This window comes from Panthera leo, chromosome B4 (assembly GCF_018350215.1).
Source record: "Panthera leo isolate Ple1 chromosome B4, P.leo_Ple1_pat1.1, whole genome shotgun sequence".
Classification (NCBI taxonomy): Eukaryota; Metazoa; Chordata; class Mammalia; order Carnivora; family Felidae; genus Panthera; species Panthera leo.
This window is the reverse complement of record NC_056685.1, coordinates 57,277,179-57,294,014: the sequence shown is the minus strand read 5'-3', so window position 1 is coordinate 57,294,014 and position 16,836 is coordinate 57,277,179. Positions and strand designations below refer to the sequence as shown.

The window sequence follows — 16,836 nt, the reverse complement described above, 5'->3', positions numbered from 1 at the left end:
AATGTTTATTTATTTATTTTGAGAGAGAGCGCACAAGTGGGAGGAGAGCAGAGAGAGAGGAGGGAGAATCCCAAGCAGGCTCTGCACTGTCAGCTGCGAGCCCAACGTGGGGCTCCATCTAATGAAGTGTGAGATCTTGACCTGAGCCAAAATCAAGAGTTGGACACTTAACTGACTGAGTCACCCAGGTGCCCCAGAAATAACTTTCGTTTTAAATCTTCAAATTCAATGAAATTTCATGAGTTATCACTCCTCTTTTGCTCTTTGCAACATTTGATTCTATTGGGTATAACCACTACTTGAAACTTTCATCTCCTGACCTCTATAATACTAATCTTAAATTGGTTTTTATTCTATTATTCTTATTTGGTCTCCTTAGCTGATGTTCATTAATAGTAAACATCTGGCCTTGGCACAGACTCTCTCATATTTATGCAATCTGCTCTAGTAAACATATCCTGTGTATTCAGTTTACCTCTATATACTTCAAACTTGAGCAGTGAAACATGGTCCATGTGACATTTTTGCTTCATATAGAGCTGGGGGGGGGGTTGGAATTAGAAGAGTGCTAGGCAATGCTGAAGGCACCTTTAGTCTATTTTTCTATTTTATTTTCACAACAGCTAAGGTTCAGTGAGAAGTAATTTGCTTGACTAACATTATATGGTTCATAAGTGGAAGATTCAAGGCTTTCTAGAAAAGGTCCTTTGGAGCTTTCCTAGAAGTCCATCACTTTCTTTCATGCAAAAAGAAAAAAAAAAACAAAACTTCTTGATGTTAGGATAACAGCATCTTGGAGTAGGAAGGTCTGGGATTAATAAGTGGATCATGTCGCAATTTGATGACACCATGCACACAGAATCATCTCTGTGTTTCAGATAACTGCAAGCAGGGATAATGATGACTATTTCAGTATGGTTGTTGTGATTCTTGAGTAATACATTTGAAAATGCTTTGTTAATTTTCAAGCTCTATAGGTGAAGGGTGTGCATGTTTATGAATGTGTTATTGTTTGTGTCTAGGGGTGTATGTGAAGTCATCTTCTGAAAAATTATGTTTACAACTTCCCTTTAAAAAACATCATATTTTCACTGTCTAGAATTTTTTTTTTATATTAAGCTACTCTTCTCACTAATGTTGATGATGTTTAGTCGATTCAATTTAGGCAAATAAAAATACAAAAAAAAACACTTCAGTGGGGTTGAATTGAGTCCATTACTCTTAAGTGTCTCTTGTGTCCACCCCTTCCTCCCTCTCTCACAATGTAACCATGATTTCAGTTCAGCCTCCTTCATCCTTTCACCTTGTAGTCTTTAGCTGATCTTCCTTCCTCCAGTCTCTCCTCTCTCGCATCAATTTTCCACACTGCCAGTGGAGTGATCTTTCTAATCAAAGGAAGTCAATCATATCACTTTTTGATTATAAACATTAACTGGTTCAACATTGAACTTATAGGGTGCAATGCAAATGGCAAAACAGGTCATAAAGTTCACCTAACTTCCCCTGTTTTCCTGATCACCAGCTGCTCTCTTTCTACCACATGCATCACAATCAGAGTTGATGAAATATGATTTATGGTGATATTCTTTCATTCCTATTTTTCTTACTATAGATATTATGATCATTAAAACTTCAAGAATAGTATAAAATTTAACATGTCTAACTACATTCACATAATTTCTTGTATATTACTTTTCCTCATGAAATTTTCTCAGCCTTTTTCTAGACAAAATTGCCTTTGACATGTTCATCACTTTAGCATCTTCATATTGGAGAAAATAATCACATGTAAAGCTAAAAGCTAAGATGTTTCATTTTTATTCTCTTGATTGAGTGAGCAGTGTGTATGGCAATAAGTCATAGATTTTTGCCTGGACTATTCTAGAGGTAATGATAATTTATATTAAAATGTATTATTGGGGAAAAAAAAAACCTTCGGTTATTGATTATCCAGGGATAAAAGGCTTTTGCCTAAAGGCATATCCTAGTTGAAAAATATTTTATTAGAAAATAAAAATACTAAAAAGTAGAAAAATTATTAAAAGATTATAAAAATATGTTATTTATAATGATCTGTTGTTGAAAACATTGACGAGACTATACTTTTCTATCCAAGTACAGTATCCAGAATAATGTTGCATCCATAAGGATTGCAGATCTTTGCAGTCTGTCAACATTATGTTTCTGCATAATTATTCACCTTGTCAATTACTTGGATATGAGTGTTGAATGAGTAGAGTGTTAGTTCGAATATTCTGATCCCAGAATATTCCCTGGAACCTGGTCCTTAAAATAAGCCTGGAATATGCATTTGTTTTATTATCCTATGCTATCTTCTAAAATTAAGGAAGGAGAATGAGAATAATATATGGTTAAGAGTTCAGTTAATGAGATGCTGGGTGATTAAGTCATTTCTATGCCTAAATGATGGATAGTTCACTGGGGGAAATTTATTGAGTTTCAAAACCAAGTGACAGGTTATTCTAGTTGTTGGCAGTAACAGGGAAAACATAAGAATCTCAAAGTCAGTAAATTCATTGAATATTTTTTCTAACAACAGACTTTGTTACAAAATAAATGTTTTCCTTAAGATTCTAATTTTTAAAACAATTTTCTATTTAGAAACAGATAAGTGAATGTGTAATATTTGAGGGGGATATCCAAGAATACAAAAGAGAAGAAGGTCCTCTTATTCATCTTGTGCCCTTGGATTTAGCCTGACACATTATAATAGTTCACTACATGTTCGATTAATAAATGAATGAATGGCTGAATGGATGGATGGATGGGTGGATGAATGGATGAGTGAATGAAATAAGGACTTGTCAGAGAATCAGATATAATAAATGTAAACAATGGTTTACCAAATCCCTATGTATATAACATACCTAAAAGTTATTTCATACCATGATACATCATATCCCTTCAAATGAATGTCATTATTCAAGATTATTACTTTGGTCTATGATGGCTACTGTTTTAAGTAATTTTGAAAATATTATTTTATATTTAATTTCAGAATAATTTTGAAGTTATCAAATAAAACAGCCCCAACACTTCATAATTTTATGGAAGCATCTCAAAAATTTAACCAGATATATTACCAAGTGTTCTTAACCAATTCAGTAGACAAAAATGGGCTTAAAGTGACTTCTGATTCTAAAACTGCATTTGCCATCAGAGGAGTTTTGCTTATTGAGATGTACCCCAAAAATATGTTGTAGTTTGTGAATGACAATTCTAAAAACGGAGCAATGGACTGGAATTAGGTTGTTGTTTCCAAGGAGCCTACTTTGAAGGGCACATTTAATTTCAAAGTATGTTTACTAAGCAGTCTCATTAAATTATTATCCATACCTGAAAGCTACATTTAAAGGCATAAAGATTGGGGCACCTGGGTGGCTCAGTTAAGCGTCCAACTTCAGCTCAGGTCATAATCTCATGGTTTGTGAGTTCAAGCCCCATGTCAGGCTCTGTGCTGACAGCTCAGAGTCTGGAGCCTGCTTCAGATTCTGTGTTTCCCTCTCTTTCTGCCCCTCCCCCTTTTGCACTCTGTCTCTCTCTCAAAAGTAAGTAAACATTAAAGGCATAAAGATTAATGTACTTCACCTACTAGTTACAAATTTGTGTCAATTAATTTCTATAAAATCAATATTTTTTTCTAAATACATATTCATTCTGAGTAAATGTGAATATTTTTATGGCCTCGCGAGCAACAATAATTCAGTTTGATTTATTCTATAAAATATTTCTCTGGATAGAATTAAATTCTAAAATTTGTAAATGTAGTATTAGTGGTTTGTCAATTCCAAGAGGATCAAGGATTTTTGTTTCATTAAATAAACATTTTCACTCTGTTAACTATTGTGTAAAGCAATGAAATGATATGCTGTCTTTTCTAGTGCTTCACCCCCTTTTATGAGAGTGCTAATGTGACCTACATGCTAAGTAATTTAGTAGAATCATTTGAAAAGTTTTGGTTTTCTAAATGTGTTGAATTTATCTTTTGAAAAACCTGACCTTGGCAAAACTGCCTTTCCTTTAATAACTAGTTCACCTTTAACCTGAGTCTCAAAATCTCTCCTTTTAAAGGAAAAAAAGTAAAATAAGTAAGGTGTTCTGAATTAGCAAGCACTAAAAAAATTACATATACCATCTTGTTTTGGAACGTTCAAGATTATTGTATAGAACACAAACAAACCAAATATAAAAGAAGAATAAGGGATAAGATTTGCTTGATGGATGCTGGAGCCCATGCACATTGCCATATTATTACTCTCTCTTTTTATTGCTCTTCAGTTACATATGTTTTGTAATGCAGTAAATATTGGTACTGCACTTAATGTGACAGATGGGTTCAAGGGGAATGACTTCGCTGACTAATAGTCTACATAATATGAAAGCAGTGTTAAATTTCTATCAGGACAGGCCCTATAACAAGAACTCATTTGCAAATCAATTGTTGGAATTTAAAGTACATTTTTCATAGGATTATTATTATGGACTGGGTCTGCAATGTACCCAACCAAATCCCAACTAGATATCTAGTTAAAACACTTACATTGCCCTAGACATGTTAAATTAATCAGACGGGGAACCAATAAGCATTTAGAGATTAAATGAAAACATATGCCTACTAAGTTATTCCTACTAGCATTGAAAGATGAGAAGAGAGTTGTAACTTGTTTCTGTGCATTTGTTTCATTATTGTTCTAATTAAACTTATAACTTCTACAGAGTATAGTGTTGAATGTATTTCACCTATTTTTTAACTTAGTGTGGTATTTGAATGTGTTATGATAATTGTATGCAATTCTAAGCATTAATTTAGTTCAATGAAGAATTTTAATGTTTTGGAGATATTTACTTAGATATTTATATATTTTAAGAAGTTTAAATATGCTTAACTTTATCATCTGAAGGCAAAGGAGCTGGACTTTACAGTACCCTATGAGGCAGTCATGGATTATGAGCCTTCAGGGCCTAGAGTAAGGGAATAAGAAACATGTTGCCAGGTACTTCCAGCCCAACGATCCTACAGTGCAAGATGCCCCAGTAGACAAAGGGGAGTCCTCTGAAGAAAACGTGTAGATGCTAAGCAGGAGAAACGAAGCCCCTGGTTGCTGGGAGTTGGGACTCAAACCACTCGCCACGGGTGAAAGGGTCTGGTCTGAACAGCAGCAGTGTCCAAAAAAATATGCCTACTAAGTAACATCTGCTGACATCGAAAGAAATTAGAAACAGAATTTCAAAATAGAAGCATCTCTACACTTTTACCTGCTGCTGCTGCTGCTCTTTTCAAGCTTTCTCAAGTACCTGATACCCTGGAACTGGCATGTAGGTGCCCATAGCCAGGCCCACCCTCCTTTCTCAGGGGGCTCTGTGCTGGACCACCGATTTTTTTTACTCTGCATGAAACTCTCATTTTCTTAGCACAGCTCAACTAAGCATTCAGAAGAGACAGGTTCAGATTCAAGCACGTTACTTTATCTTTTGTTTGTTTTTGTTTTTGTTTTTGTTTTACCAGCTATTTGTTAACCTACATGGATTTCTTATTCATAGTATTTTAGACAGCTTACATGAGGAGAACTTGACATGCTGCAAGGGAAGACATTTTTCAGTGTGGAGGCCACCGTGTGAGCTAAAAATGGCTCTAGATGGCTTTTCTTGCTCTCTGCACCTCTGAACCCAAAGTCTTTTCATGGCTGCAGCTTTTTTTGTTGTTTGTTTTCAAAATAATGGCATGTCCTGATAGTAACACCAGGAACAATGTCCAAAAAATAGAGAGTCTTATACTAAAGAGTATTTCAAAATACTCAAAATATTTTAACAAAGGTAAGTAAAGAAAAAAATCTATTGGAAACAATTTTCATCTATCTTAGAAGTTATGAATATATTTTTGTCTGTCCTCCCCAGCCTACCAGTTGGGTATGGCTGACTGAAGTCTCCTATCTTATGAGGGTTGACATACATGTAATTTATTTAGAAGAAACCTCTGGAAATAATAGGAATTAGGAATGCTCATTATATTCATTGTTCAGGTTCAGGTATTGATAGAGGACCTTCAATGTGAGGAGACCCTCTGATACAAATACAATAGTATTTGTTCTTAAGGAGGATACACTTGTGTATATTCTATTTCAAGTTCTTAGCACAGGCTTAATAAACGTTAGAAAATGTTCTCAAAGTTTTTATCTAATAATGTAAATTGATTCCAATTATAAGGCATGATTTACTTCTTCAACTAACCTCCGAGAAGTTTTAAAATTAGTCCTATTTTCACAGTAACATTTAACTTATTTCTATATAAATGACACATTGTTATTATTTATTATAATATACTAAATTATAATTGCTATATTATGTATTATTATATTATGAAAAAATCAAGGCAGAAATAAAAGGAACATAACTGAATTTTTCTACCACCATAATATGACCCCTTCCAATGTGGACTTTTTTTCCCCATCCAAGTATTTTATTCTTTCTACAAACATTTTTGTGTTCTGTTTTTCACTTTAACGTTAAAGCATAAGCATTTTTCTGTTGTTATAAACTCTTCATAAATCTTCTTTAATGTCTCCCAAGCATCCCACTGAATGGGTTTTTAGGCTAACAGTTTTCTGATTGTTGTGCACCTAACTTGTTTATGGCTTTTTCTCTTTTGTCCTTACCAAGAGTATCAGCCAGCCTGTTAGTGATCAGACCTTTCCATACAGCTGTGCAGAAGGGGCATTAACACTTTCAAGTCCTTTGTTGTTCAGTAAGCCTCTTGGTCTCTCATATGTCCTCCTCTTTTAGCCAACTAAAGCCACCTATTTGAGATAAAAAATTTATATCTCAGTAATAGACCCAAACAGGGCTGATTAGGCCTGGTGCTGCTGACTATCATCTAAAGTCGGGCAGCCTAGATCTTAGTAGCTCTAAAGCCTTACATTTTACACATGTTTCCACAGGCCCATACCATTTAGAAGCAAAAGGACACCTGTATATTTTGAGATCAAATGGAAAGGAGAGTTACTCTCGGGTAGGTGTGAATTACTCCCATTCTCCTAGTATCCCGGGGGAAATTTCTGAGAGGAAGAGGGCTCTTGTGAGCTGCTTGGATAAAGGAAAGCTTGTTAAATTGGAGGTGGGAGTTCTGGGCATGTGCTGAGGGTTAGTCTGGTAGGTTCAATGTTCATTTCCAGTCTCCTAAATTACTTCTAGCGACTGGGGGTCTCATGGACAAGGGAGACGGAAGTACTTTGGAGATAAACACACATTTAGGGTTGTGTGTGATTACATAATAACATTTTATTTGTTAAGGGCCTGATTAGTGGTTTGAATGTCATAAAATCCCTTGTACTTTTCATAGACCAGGATAGTCTCTTTGATAAGAATTTCAGACGGCAATTGAATCTTGCATTGATTTCCACACCAGAACTTTTACGTATGTTTAAAGTCTTAGAATCACTTTAATTTTATTGTAAAGTTGCTTCTTAACATTGTTCCTGCATACCTCACTGAAATAAAGGTAATGTAGGTAATGTCATAAGGATCCGGGTAAGAAGATGTTGACATACACACACACACACACACACACACACACACACATACATATATGTATATGTATATCCACATATATATGTGTGTGTGTATATGTATATATATGTGTATATATATGTGTGTGTGTGTGTGTGTGTATACACATATATATGTGTATATATATATATATATATATATATATATATATATATATACGTATGTGTATATATATATATATATACACATACGTATATATATATGTATACAGGAGCATACATAGGAGAGGTCATGGCCAAGATAAGTGTACTTATTCCAATAGTCTGAGCTTTTCTAGAAAACTACTTTAGAAAGCATATATTGCTTTGAAACAGCAGTAGGCAAAGTAAGACCAAATTGTGATGTAATCATCAAGAAAACCATATTTGTAATAAGGTTAATTAAATTTGCTGCGATCTTGAGACAAGCATCCTGTAAGTGTGCCAGTAAATCTGGTCTTGCTTTATCAAACTGAAGGGCACCCCCTCCTTCTCCCAGAACGAGTAGCTCATTGCCAGGGGACACACACAGGCTGGCAACAATAACTAATATGTTATGAGAGGTTAGACAAGTTTAAATAGAATTCATCTCTGAACTGAAGGGCAAATTGTAAGAAATGTCTTTGTCTGCTTGCGATCCTGTTAAATTGAAAGCACAATGGGAGGTTTGGGAGAAGCAACAAAGGTTGAAATGATGGCCTGCTGTTTGGAGCAAGCATCCTGGCTCCACCGATGGTCCAGACATCTGCTAACAACAGCCACTCCTTGTCAGGCTCTGCCCCACACAGGGCGCAAGAACACTTTGCACCATTTTAACTCAGCAGAGTCTTTGAGTTCTACAGTGTGCTCCACATCAAGAATGTTTGTGTAGTAAAACAGAACTAATTTAATCAAACATTTCAAAGGGAAACATTATTTTAACCCTAATTAGGTATGATTACAGTTTTTTTTCCCCCTCTGTGTTGGGCTGAGCTGCACTAAGCACCTTCATTTTGCTTTCTTTACTCAATTTTGTAACCAAGTCACCAAATAATGCGTGCTGTCCCATCTCTGTCCCATCTTATGATATTCATTTCAGTAGATTGATAAGTTCAAAAGCCTTTGTCAAATTTAAGGTGATTTAAACAAACAACAATGAGAGTATAACAAGGATAAATTGTATTGGGGGGGTGGAGAATAGCATATTTATATTAATTTATATCCAACTGTGGCCTTTTTTTGAGATTCTTTAAAGGTGATACTCTGTTATATTTTTATTTCAAACCCATCAAGCTGCTCCAAGCAAAACATATCCCCATTTCACAGGTGATGAATCCAAGGCACAAATGGGATACACAGGTCTGGAGCAAAGCAGAGCTGGTTAAGAACAACTCAGAGCTTGCTTTCTGAGGGCATCAACCCTCTACAAGTGCTATCCAAGTACTTTTGCTCAAGGTAGTTAAAATCCACCAGATAAAAACTCACAAAACGTGCATGAAAGTCATGCTGGATTGCTAACAAATAGACAAAAGACTTCTTTAATCAATGACATATGAAATACTGTAATATACTTTTAACTAATTAAAGACTAAAAAAAAAACTTTGAACTCTCAAAAAAAACCTAGTTTTACTAAAGTTGTAGGAAAACTTACATTTTTATTTATGTACATAGTATATTAATGAAAGTCTAAAGAAATTCACAAAGATTCAAGATAAGATTTCAACAGAATAGAAAATGCCTCTATGTTGGAAAACAAATCAGTTGAAAGCCTTTCAGTGATTGAGGGAAATAGAGGGTTTTAAATGTTTGAATATTTCTTAATGAATTCAATGAGATGAGGCATTTTCCTAGCTTCTTCAAAGCTATTTATGATTAAGAATAAAGTATAGGGGAATATGTATGAAATGGAATTATGATAGAATGAAAATATTTTCGTTTTTGTGGTCTTAGAGAAATATTAAGCTTACTTAACTCTTTCCTCAAATTCTATGAAATCATACTTTTATAAGAAAGAGAGAAGTCAGTTCTCTGTAGCCCTAATTTAAAAAAAAGTCAGCAAGAAATTTTTCTTTCTACTTCTGACCCAAGCTGAGGGCTTGGCAGCAGCTGGAGAATATATTGTGTTCATTTTGCTGTTTGAGTAGCTCAAGAAGGAGTTGCCTTTCAAACACCAAGCAACTACTATGATGCCCTGAAGACATTGTTGTCACCTCAAAGTTTCTTTAACACACACACACACACACGCGCACACACACACACACACACACACACACACACACATCATCGTCATCATCATCACCACCATCACCACCATCACCAACAACAACTAGCTAAAGTTTTAACAAGTATAGCAGAGAGAATTTTTCCTCAATTATAATTATTCAGATGAAATTATGGCTATGATTTTACCAATAACACTCAAATAAATCAGAGATGATACACTGTCTCATTAAGTTGGCATATCTTAGTTTTATAAAAATTCCAGTGACTGTGTAGGATTTCTTTTTCATGAATTATAGATTTATTATTTACACCTTTGCAAATATCTCTAAAACTTGGAATAGGAAACTAGAGAAAGATAAAATTACTTAGTAAATAAAAATGTTCCTCTCATCTTCTCCAGATGGATCTCATTCCTATTTTCCAATCTGCCATGACTTTAAACATGGGATCTTCTTTTAGTTCTCAATCTCTTTTGATATTTACATTTAGTACAGTAGTAAGTCATATGACTTTTTTGTCTGTGATGTTGTGCAGTAGTTTTCCATGCAATTGACTGACATCATTTTTTGTTTATTTATTTATTTTGAAAGCAGTGGGGGGCGGGGGGAGAGAGGGAGAGAGAATCCCAAGCAGCTCCACACTGTCAGCGCAGAGCCCAACATGGGGCTAGATCTCATAGACCGTGAGATCATGACCTGAGCCAAACTCAAGAGTCAGAACCTCAACCAACTGAGTCACCTAGTTGCCCCTACACCATTTTTATATAGACCCTCTTCACCTCACTCCAGTACAGTGCTTTACAAATGGACTTCCTGATTCTCTTTAAATTCATCTTCCATGCAATTACCATCATACCTACCTAAAACAAGGTCTTTGCCTTGTTGACTGTGTTTGAAAACTTTCTTCCTCACCACTGAGGTATTGCCTTCACCAATCTTGTCACACTTCTGTTCTACACTGAACCGAAGATATTCTCCATTACCATGCCCAGGAGCTAGGATTCAGCCCTTATTTTATTTAGGGTCTGTGCTTTGTGTGAGTTGTTCACTGTTCTTCCTTTTTAGAGTTTTTGTTATCTATTGACTTTTGAGACATTGGTAAGTCAGCTTTTTCTCCATCTTTTTAGCTGCCATATCTTAATCCTTTTTATTTTTATTTTTTTTTTAATTTTTTTTTTAACATTTATTTATTTTTGAGACAGAGAGAGACAGAGCATGAATGGGGGAGGGTCAGAGAGAGGGAGACACAGAATCTGAAACAGGCTCCAGGCTCTGAGCTTTCAGCACAGAGCCTGATGCGGGGCTCGAACCCACGGACTGTGAGATCATGACCTGAGCTGAAGTCGGCCGCTTAACCGACTGAGCCACCCAGGCGCCCCTCTTAATCCTTTTTATAGCATCTCCTTCCCCTTCTCATCTCTTAAATGATAATTTTGTTCTAGGTTCTGTTTGACCTTTTCCCTCTTACTTTGTCAATTTTCATTCAGTAGTTTCAGTGAAATCAATAGCTTTGATTACCACCTGGATGCTAGTGGTAAATTTATACCTTTAGCATTTTACCTTGTTTATTATAACTGCTTACTAAGCATCTAGTGCTCCAGACATCTTAATTTCACATTTCCTAATTGATATTATATTCCCTACTCCAACGCAAATCTTTTCTTGACTTCTATAATCTACATCTTTGTGTGTGAACTCACTGTTTCTGCACTTGGATGACCTAGAGCCTGAGAATCTTCCTATATTGCTCATCACAAAAGTCTTTGTTTAGCACCTTCTACTGACAATCAAGCATTGGGGGTATAGCAGTGGGGTAAATAGAAAAAAAAATCCTTGCTTGCATAAATTCAACATTCCAGCAGAAGAATAAAAACAAATAATATGTGTATAGTATAATAATAGTTCCTAATTTTATTGAGATAAAATTGATATGTAATAAACTGCACATATTTGAAGTGCACAGTTGTTAAGTACTGAAATATGTATGGACCCACAAAACAGTCACCACCATCAAGATAGTGAACATATTAGGGGTACCTAGGTAGCTCAGTCAGTTAAGCGTCCAACTCTTGATTTTGGCTCAGGTCATGATCTCACGGTTCAGGAGACTGAGCCCCACATCTGGCTCAGCACTGACATCACAGGGTCTGCTTGGGAGTCTCTCTCTCTCCCCCACCTCTCTCTTAAAACAAATAAATATTTTAAAATGTAAAAAAAAATAGATAGTGAACATATTCAGTCATGTCCCTACTTCTTTCTGTCACAATAGATTACTTTGCATTTTCTAGAATTTTAGACAAATGAGATCATATATTAGGTACATTTTTTCCCCCTTGGTCTGATTTCTTTCACTCACCATAATTGTTTAGATTTATCCATGTTGTATTAACAATTTATTACTTATTTCTGAGTAGTATTCTATTGTATATATGTAAACAATTTGTTCATCTTTTGAAAGGTATTTTGGTCATTTTAATTTATCCTATTGGCAAAAAAGCCCCTGTTAGCATTCATGTACACTTTTTTATGGCTATGTTTTTTAATATCTCTGGAGTAAATACCTGGAAATGGAATGACTGGATCATAGGGTAGATGTATGCTTAAGTTTTAAGGAACTGCCACTGTTTCCCAGTTCTTCCACATCCTTACCACCAATTGGTGTGGTAGGTCTTTTAAATTTTAGTAATTTGAGGGGCACCTGTGTGGCTCAGTCAGTTAAGCGTCTGACTTTGGCTCAGGTCATGATCTCTTGGTTCACAAGTTGGAACCCCACATTGGGCTCTCTGCTGACAGCTCAGAGCCTGGAGCCTGCTTCAGATTCTGTGTCTCCCTCCCTCTCTCTACCCCTTCCCCACTCATGCTCGTTCGCTCTTTCTGTCTCTCTCTCAAAAATAAATTTAAGGGGCACCTGGGTGGCTCAGTCGGTTAAGCCGCCGACTTCGGCTCAGGTCATGATCTCGCGGTTCATGATCTCGTGAGTTCAAGCCCCGCGTCTGGCTCTGTGCTGACAGCTCAGAGCCTGGAGCCTGTTTCAGATTCTGTGTCTCCCTCTCTCTGACCCTCCCCCGTTCATGCTCTGTCTCTCTCTGTCTCACAAATAAATAAACGTTAAAAAAAAGAAAATAAAATAAATTTAAAAACATTTTTTATATCCCACACTGGTTTTAATTTACAATTACCTAATGACTAATGATGTTGAGAATATTTTCATGTGCTTAGTTGCTCTCTGCATACCTTCTTGTTGAAGTATTTGTGCATATCTCTTGCCCATATTTTAATTGGGATATTTGTTTTCTTATTGACTTTTTAGATATATTCTGGATACCAGTCCTTTATCAATACATGATTTGGAAGTATTTTACTGTGGCCAGTGACTTCACTGTTCATTTTTCAAAAAGTGTCCTTGAGGAATAGATTTTTTTTTTATTTTTGATGAGGTCAACTTACTTTTTTTTTTCTAAGGGATTATGCTTTTGGTGTTGTATCTAAGAAATATTTGCCTGACCCAAAGTCACAAAGATTTTTTTCTATGTGTTCTTCTAGAAATTTTATAAATTTAGGATTTATTTTTAGATCTGTGCCCCATTTTGAGTTAATATTATTAGTGTATGGTGCAAGGTGTGGATTGACATTTTTATTTTTCTATATGGATGTCCAGTTGTTCCAGCACCAATTTTTGAAAAGACTATCCTTTCTCTGCTAAATTTCCATTTTGTACCTCTGTCAAAAGTCAGTTTTCTATATATCTGTATGTCAATTTCTAAACTCTCTCTGATGTTCCATTGATCTATTTGTCCTTCTTTATGATAATACCACATTGCTGTAGCTTCATAATAAGACATAAAATTTCTGGTTATTACACAAGTTTTATATTTTTTCCTCAAGGTGTCACAGCTATTCTGGGGCCTTTGCATTTCATGTGAATTTTACAATGAATTTGTCCATTTCTCCAAAAAAAAATTTTTAAAAGACTTCTGGGATTTTTGATTGGGATTATGTTGGATTTGTTGTTTGTAATCTATAGAATAATTTGAGAATTGACATTTTAACATTATTGAGTCTTGTGACTAATGAACAAAGTATTATCTGTCTCTCCATTGATGTAGGTCTTCTTTAATTTATCTCAGCATTGATTTATAATATTCAGTATATACATCTTGCACATTCTTTTCAGGTTTATCCCTACTTCATAATTTTGATGCTATTATAGATGATAATTTTATTTTAAACTTCAATTTCTGAATTTCCCTTTTTGGTATGTAGAATGCAATTGGATTTTTCTGTATTGCCTTTAAATTTTACAACCCTCCTAACTCATTAGCTTTAATTATCTTTATTATAAATTCAATCTGATTTTCTATATAGACAATTACGTTGTCCACAAATACAGTTTTACTTATTGCTTTCATATCTAGCTGCCTTTTATTGCTTTTTCTTACCTTATTGCACTCTGATACAATCTCCAATAAAAGTTGAATAGAGGGACACCTCAGTCAGTCAATCCCCTCAATAGAGGTGACACTCACTCAGTTGAGTGTCTGACTCTTAATTTTGGCTCAGGTCATGATCTCATGGTTTGTGAGATTGAGCCCCATGTCGGGCTTCGCACTAAATGCAGAGCCTGCTTGGTATTCTTTCTTTCTCTCCCCTCCCCTCCCCCGCTCACATGCAGGCACATGCTCTCCTTCTCTCTCTCAAAATAAATAAATAAACATTTTTTTTAAGAAGTTGAATAAAAATTATTATAGTAGGCATCTTGTCTTATTCCTGATCTTAGGAGGTACCATTCATTCTTTCATATTTAAGTATGATGCTCCCTGTAAGTTTCTTTTGATAGATGATCTTTATCATGTTTGGAAGATTCCCTCCTACTTTTAGCACACAGAGAATTTTTATGATAGAATAAATCCTTTTTGTACATGTATTGATATGATCAATGATATGATCAATGATATGATCATGATATGATCAATGATATGATAACCTTTCTTTTTAGTTTGATAGTTTTATAAATTACATTGGCCTATTTTGAAATTTTAAAACAACTTTTCATTCCAGGTAATAAATTCTGCTTGGATTCAATTGGTTAACATTTGTTAAGAATATCTGTGTCTATGTTCATGACTGATATTGGTCTGTAGTTTTTCTTGTATGTCATTGTCTGAATTATGTTCACCTCATAGAAGAAATTGAGAAGTTTTTCTACCTTTTCAACTTTGTGGGAGAATTTGCAAGAAATTATTGATTAACTCATGGAGAATTTGCCAGTGAAGCAATCTGGGCCTAGAGTTTTCTTTGTGGGAGGTTTTTGTTTTTTCTTTGTTTTTACTATATGTCATTTTTAAAAATAGACAGAAAACTGTTTTGTCACTTCTTTATTCCTAAGTGAGCATTGGTAGTATCACTCAATGAATATGTCCATTTTGTAAATGTTGTCAAATTTTTTGGCATAAACTTGGTCATAATATTATCTCACTATCATTTTAACATCTGAAGAATCCCTAGTGATGCCACTTCTGTCATTCCTCATATGTGTAATTCGTGTCTCATCTCTGTTTCTTTTCCTTTTCTGATGATTTTGTTAGAGATTTATCAGTTTTATTGATCTTAAAGGACCAGATTTTGGTCTCATTGATTTTTTTCTATTGATTTTTTTAAATTTTCTGTTTCATTGATTTCACATTGACCTCTATTGCTTCCCATCTTTTCCTTACTATGAGCTTTGTTTATATTTTTTGTTTAGGTTCTTAAGGTGGAAACTGAGGCCCATTCTTTGAGATTTTTCCTTTTTTCTAATATAGACATGAAAGCTACAAATTTCCCCTCAATATTGTTTTAGAAATATCCTACAAATTTTGACATGCTATATATGAATCATTTAAAATTTATTGGGACTTCTTTTATGGACTGAATATGTTCTTTTTTTGTAAATATTTCATAGAGACTCAGAAAAATGTATATTGTGCTACTGTTGAGTGTACTAAAAATGTCAATATGTCAAATTGGTTGATAATATTTTTCAAATCTATCTTTAGTGATTTTTTGTTTACTTGTATATCAATTATTGAGAGAAGGATATGATATCTATGACTGTGGGGATTTTTTTTCTTGTACTTCTTTGAGTTTTTACTTCATTTAATTCGTTCCTCTGGTATCTGGTCTATAATGTTGAGGATCATTATGTCCTTTTGATAATTTGACCTGTGTATTATTATGAAACAATCTTTTTCATTCCTGGTTATATGTTTTTTTTTTTTTTTCTGAAATCTACTTTATCTGATATTACTATCACTGTTCCAGCTTTTTACAGTTAATACTATCATGGTATATCTTTTGGTATCCATTTCTGTTTAACCTTTTTATGTCTTTATATGTAAAATGGGTTTCTTGTAAGCAGCATGTAGCTAATTGTTGTTTTTTATTTCACTCTAAATCTCTCTTTTAACAGTAATTCAGGTGATTTATGCTTAATGTTATTATTGACAGATTTAGGTTTAAATCCACCTTCTTACTCTTTTGTATGTGTCCAACTTGCCTTTTGTCCCCTTGTCGTTTTTTGCCTTAAAATTTAATATTTTACTTATTTATATTTTAAACTGAGATGTAGTTAACTTAATATTTTTATTTTCTTCTTGACATATAAGGTACAACTATTTTTAGAGGATTGCTTTAAGATTTGTAGTCAATATATTTTCAATTTGTCATAGTCCAACTCAGTTATGTTATACTGCTCCCTGTTAGTATGAGAATCTTAAAATATTGTATTCCCAGTTTTTTCCCTCTTGGCATTTATGCTATTTTTGTCATATACTTTGTTTCTACATGTTGTAAACTGAACACTAGATAGTTTTTATTTTTTAGTCAATTATTTTTTAAAATGGTTTACATAAATTAGAAACAAATATAATTTATCCATGTAGTTATCGTGTTCCATGTTCTGAATTCCATTTTGTAGATCCGTATTTCCATATGGTTTCATTTATTGCCTTCTGCTTGAAGAACTTCCCTTTAAATTTCTGTGTGATGGATCTACTGGTGATAAATTCTTCTGTTTCTTGTATTTGTATTTTGT

The 16,836-nt window shown here is 34.4% G+C and overlaps 1 protein-coding gene across 12 annotated transcripts in view; it reads left to right on the top strand.

Annotated features, from left to right (window-relative positions):
- Positions 1-16,836, top strand: part of SOX5 (SRY-box transcription factor 5) — a 1,003,938-nt gene that overhangs the window by 386,180 nt on the left and 600,922 nt on the right. Inside the window, exon 8 of one of the 12 annotated variants that reach the window (XM_042946057.1) lies at positions 6,957-7,027. The exons of the other annotated variants lie outside the window; for them this stretch is intronic. The gene's annotated coding sequence lies outside the window, so the exon portion shown is untranslated. The remainder of the gene's footprint in view (positions 1-6,956; positions 7,028-16,836) is intronic. 12 annotated transcript variants of the gene reach the window in all.